The 5,932-nt window shown below is 40.7% G+C and overlaps 1 protein-coding gene across 2 annotated transcripts in view; it reads right to left on the minus strand.

Annotated features, from left to right (window-relative positions):
* The window catches only part of LDLRAD4 (low density lipoprotein receptor class A domain containing 4), a 289,376-nt gene that overhangs the window by 257,894 nt on the left and 25,550 nt on the right, over nt 1-5,932 (minus strand). The gene's annotated exons all lie outside the window — the stretch shown is intronic.

Genomic DNA, 5,932 nt, shown 5'->3' on the forward strand with positions numbered 1-5,932 from the left:
ATGAAAACTGTAATTTGAAATAGCACAGTACTTGCCTAGCATAAAGCTCTCAGGTAGATCCAGCCACTGTTAGCACATGCTCAGAGTTTTCACACTAACATAAGGGATCCCAGAAACAGGTAAGCAAATCTGATGGCCTTTGTATTGTCATTTTGTTTAGCTTTTTCAGAGAGGGAGTGCAAAGAAATCCTTCATAATAATCCGTTTTATATGTCAGATGTTGCATGTTTTATGTAACCATCACACATTTGGCACACTCTTCCTACCTACCCATATGCTAGGGGAAAGCTCAAACTATGGAAAAGAAACCTTCCTCCACAAAGCAAATTTCCTCTTTGAGAGGAACTGTGAGTTGCACCGAGGGTTTCAAGATCTCTGCACTCTCATCACCAGGACTGATACTTCCAGACAACCTAGAACTCACACATCTTCTTCCTTGGGCAGCAGAACTATCCATCCAGTGCTTTACACATGACAAAAGAGCAGTTGCTTTCAAATCATTCCACACACCAGACCACAGCTCGCAGTACGAGCAGAGCAAGCCCTAACCCACACACCCACAATGGCTTTTTTTTCAGAACTTAAGGGACAGATGTGTTTGCAAGACTGTTTATTGTCATCTCTAGTGACCAGTTCCACTACCTAAGGCAGAGTAAAAGGACAACCACACCCAGTACCCCACCACAGACTCAGGGAGCCAGTGGGGGATCAGAGCTGCTGCCAGGGACCAGCCCACACAGGACTGATGCTTGTTCTTCTCACGACAACTCCTCATCTTTTGCTACAAGCAAATGAGGCCCCCAACTCTGATCTTGAATTCAAGCCTCATATATTGTATGTAAGAAAAAACAAATGCGAGCTTCATAGGTAGTCCTGAAACTGGTGTTTTTCCAGCTTTTTACTGCAGTATGTAGAGAAAATGGTAGCAGCTGTGATGAGTGGGAGCTGCCACCAGCACACCCCAGCAGAGGAATGAGGAGTTTATGGAGAGCACGTATGAAGCTACAGAGAACCAGAAGAGGGCATGCCACAGAGCACTTACAACACAACTTGAGAAAAAATAAACCCTCCTCAAAAAAAGAAATGGCAGTGAGGAAGAAGATGCTAAGAAGCGTTCAGGAAGAGGAGAAAAGAGAGTCCAAGTAGAGAGGAGAAGGTTTTCAGGAAACCAAAAAGGACCCTCCTTCTTGGCTCATGATTAAGAAAAACTGACCAAGGAGTTTAGAAACTGATTTTCAGAGAAAATAGGCAGTGTATTTAATTCATCAAACATCCCTGTCTCTAAGCTGGAAAGACATGGATTTGATGGATGAACTACTCACTGGATAAGATGCTGGCTGTATGGTCACACTCAGAGAGTCGCAGTCAGTGGCTCAATGTCCAAATGGAGAACAGGGATGAGTGGCATTCCCCAGGGGTCAGTACTGGGGCCAGTGCTGTTTAACATCTCTGTCAGCGACATGGGCAGTGGGATTGAGCACACCCCCAGCAAGTTTGCTGATAACATCAAGTTCTGTGGTGTGGCTGACACACTGGAGGGAAGGGAGGCCATCCAGAGAGACCCTGACAGGCTGGAGAGCCTCATGCCAACCTCATGAAGTTCCACAAGGCCAAGTACAAAGTCCTGCACCTGGAACAGGGCAACCCCAAGCACAAATACAGGTTGGGCAGAGAATAGATTGAGAAGAGTCTTGAGGGGAAGGGCTTGGGGGTGATGTTACTTGATGAGGAGCTCAACATGAGCCAGCAATGTGTACTCACAGCCCAGAAAGCCAAACATATCCAGGGCTGCATCAGAAGAAGCATGGACAGGTCAATGGAGGTGATTCTCCCCCTCTGCTCCACTCTCATGGGACAGCACCAGGAGTTCTGTGTCCAGCTCTGAGCACCCCCACATAAGACAGACATGGAGCTGCTGGAGTGAGTTGATAGGATGGCCATGGAGATGATCAGAGGGATGGAGCACCTCTCCTGTAAGGACAGGCTGAGAGAGTGGGGGTTGTTCAGCCTGGACAGAAAGAAGAGGCGTCCAGGGACACCTTATAGCAGCAGCCTTCAAGTTACAGGGGCATGCAGTGACAGGATGAGAGGTAATGGTTTCAAACTACAGGAGTGTAGATTTAGGTTAGACATTAGGGAAGAAATTCTTTAGTGTGAGGGAGGTGAGACACTGGCATAGGCTGCCCAGAGAAGCTGTGGATGCTCACCCCCTGGAAATGTTGTAAGTCCATGTTGGACTTTGAGAAACCTGATCTAATGGGAGGTATCCCTGCCCCTGCAGGGAAGTTGGGACTAAATGTGATCTTTAAGGTCCCTTCCAATCAAACCATTTTATGATTCTATGACTGAGAAGTCAATATTTGTTGCTGACTTTATTTGGAAAGCTGCTTCTTGAGCCTTTACAGCCCAGAGAGTTGCAGAAAAAAAAATCTGTAAACAGTATACACCCACTTTAAAACAGAGATATACTTAAGTTAGCAAGAACTCAGGAGGTCTCTGAATACAGCAACTATGGCAGGGTTTCTTTCTGAAAGGGAAGATCAAGAGTCACTGTCCTGAAAGGGAAAAGTGAGTTGTGAAGTGACTGATGGGAAGGTTGCAACAGAATGTTTCAGTGCATCTGTAGAGAATAATGCCAAACTCATCCACAAAACAAGAAAACGGATTTAAGTGATTAAAAGATCCAACACTTGTTTCTTAATCTAGAAAATAAATCCTGCAAGGATGATGGAGTAAGGGTAGGATGGAGGGATGCACAAGAGTAGGCTGCATTAGAGACCTTGAGATGCAAGTAACCTTGTCCTAATTGAACAGGTTCCAACCAAAGCTTTATCAGTGCCCTTCTCAGCCACTGCAAAGAAATGAAAAGCAAATCCTTGTACTATCCTCTGCTGGCCCACCTGAATACAGCTGCATCACCGGATCTGAACTTAAGGGGCAAAAGAAATTTTGGCTGAACAAAGAGGAAAAAATGTATTCATTCGTCACATAAGAGACTGTAGCTGCCTATTTCCATGAAACCTTCCCTCTTATTTCTCACAAAGTACCAAAGCAGTGGATAGTAATTTCTAGAATTGAAACCAGGTAGACAAACTCAGAGGAAGGAAGATTTTAAATTTTTTTTGTAGGTCAAAGCGGTGCCCTACTAAGTAAGAAGTACAAGTTACATTAAAATACTGTTTGGTTTGGGTTTGGTTTTTTTTTTGCAGCAAATTGTTTCAAACAGCTGAAAAAATGCTTGCAGAATTGCATTTTGGTCTGTAATCCTGAAAATCATGGAAATTAATAGCCACTTCTGGATAATATGTTAAAGATACTAGGGGTTTGAGATTCCTTTTTTTGGTACAGTAGAATATAAACAGAATGCACATTGGTAGAAATGTTTAAATTGTGGAAAATATTCATGTCTTTGCAAATACAGCAATACGCTTGATGGATTACATAAAATTATCAAACTTCTTAAAAGTCCCAAGTATTCTGTGTATATTACACTCACTTTGAACAGTGATACAGCAACAAGTAACTCTCCAGCATTGTCTTATGATTGACACAGGCACAGAAAACAGTTATCAACTCACCACTAATTTTCAAACAGCCAATTATTTCATTCTTGTTAAAGTAAGCATGAAGAATGTAAATTAAGGTATCCTGACTTACACATACATATAATCTCTTCTCCATCCGGTTTATGATCCTGTTGCCAACTTAGGTTTTAAATCAGCCAATAATGAAACAGCCTGAATTTTTTTTCTAAGTTTTTTTCAGAAACAAATGCCCCAAGCCTACAGACTGATCAGAGTCCCAATAGGAATTACATTGTTCTGTGATTTAAGAAGTTTCTTTTGCAAGATGTTTCTCTCCAGGTGTGCAGGAATCTGTGCTTTGAAGGCCACCTAAAAGCAACCAACATCACCGAAAAGAAATCAGACCATCTCAAGAGCTATGCATTCTACTTTGTGACAGAAACCCTGACAACAAACCATTTCACACTGGTACTGTACAGTTCTAAGTAAATATTGCTAAGTAAAAAAGACAAAATAAAGTGAAAAACCCTACCAAGCATTTTTAAAGAAAACTGGGAAAAATATGTATATACTTGTCAAAACAGTTTGCAATAACCCCAGATTTTACCTACACACATCTGTTAGACAAATATTTAGCACAACTGTACCTCAGTACCAAAAAAAATACTCCCATTACATTTTATATACTGTATTAATGACTTGCTTGATACGCATGCATTACATATATTCTAAATGCTACATTACACATCTTCTACACCTCCTGTTACTCTGCTCCCAAAGACCATTTCCCATAAGGCAGTCACACCACCATCTCACGACTTGTACATTTTATTAATCTGTAGTGAATTCAAATGGAGTAATTTTAACTGTCCAAGTTTCTATGATTTTGACAGTATGAATCATAACTTGACTCCCTCGGTCCCTTTAAAATATTAAAAATATATTAATGCTTCCTTACAGCCTATGTGTCAAATGATATTTTTGATTATGCCAATTAATATATAAGTATGGCCAACCATTGCACAAACAGATTAAAGTCTCCACATGTCTTAGTGGAGACTGTGTGATGTGTCACACATTGCTGCTTCCACCATTCGAGGGAAAAAAGGAACATGTATCTAAAGTTGAGTACAGAGCTAGTCCCTTCTTTGAGACACAGAAGAAAAATACAGTCTACTAAAAAGGTAAACCAAAATAAATTTATCAATTATGTGCCTAATTTCCCATTAAGTGCATTAAGGCAGCTTCATGGTCACAGAGCACAGCATGATGTAACTTAGTCAACCATGTCACAACACTTCTCATTTATAAGTTCTGCAGCTCTACACGACCTCCCACACCTTCTGCATAATACTTACTCATCCACATAGAGAAAACATAAATAATCTAAAGAAACAATCATATACATGATTCACATAAAACATCTTGCAAAATAGGACTGTGGAACCAGGCTAATGAATTAAAGCAGCACTAAAACTGTGAGGGGTCTGGGTTCTTAGTTGGATGCCTGGAGTGCTTTGCATCACGTGTGCTTGCAGATGTATCACTCCTCTGTGGCACAGACAGAGCATCTGCAGAAATACCCTCTGCTCAGAACTATTAGCATCACACAGTTTACACGGTTTTCAAGTATTTGTCTACATTTCTGACTTGTTTGATGGCATTAAAGACCTCTCACATGAAAAAAAAAACATCACCTATTGCCACTGGCTGCCTGGAGAAAGGCAACTGCATTTGGCTGAGTCAGTGAGTGAACCATCACCACCTGCCACAATGGGAGTGGTACAGTCACTAGGAATACAGGGAAGTAAATCACATCAGTGAAAAAAAAAGGAGTTTTATGAATGTGGAGTATCTCCTCTTAAGCAGCTTCATCTTAAAAGCATTTCATCACAAAATGTTTCATCTGTGAAACCACCTAAACACGGATGGAAAAAGCAACTCACTGGTAGCTGCATCTGAATTTTTCAGCATACAGAATACTAAACCATCAATCTTAAAACGATACCAAGTTCTAGAAGATCACAGGTCTATCTGAATTTTTTTAGCCCACTAGTAATAATTTAGAATTATTTTGTCTTGTCAAAGAATTTTTGTGTTTGTCTTTTCTGATGCTCATTTAACAACTTGCATTTTTTGGATTTTCATTTATCAAACAGGTCCAGACAGCTACTTTCCCTTTTCCTGTCACTAGGCTTCTACTAAGCAGAACCAGTAAAATCATTACAATAAAACAGGGAAGCATTTGAAAACATAAATTGCTAGAAATATTTCAGCAGCTTTAGTATATAGAACTACCTGCAATTAACTAAGCTTCATGCAGTTGTTAATGATTATGTTACTTTAACTTTTACTAGCACCAACACGATTCCCAGTGATAAAAACAATGGAGACCCAAGTAAGGAAGA

Source organism: Heliangelus exortis, chromosome 2 (assembly GCF_036169615.1).
Source record: "Heliangelus exortis chromosome 2, bHelExo1.hap1, whole genome shotgun sequence".
In the NCBI taxonomy this organism is placed as follows: Eukaryota; Metazoa; Chordata; class Aves; order Apodiformes; family Trochilidae; genus Heliangelus; species Heliangelus exortis.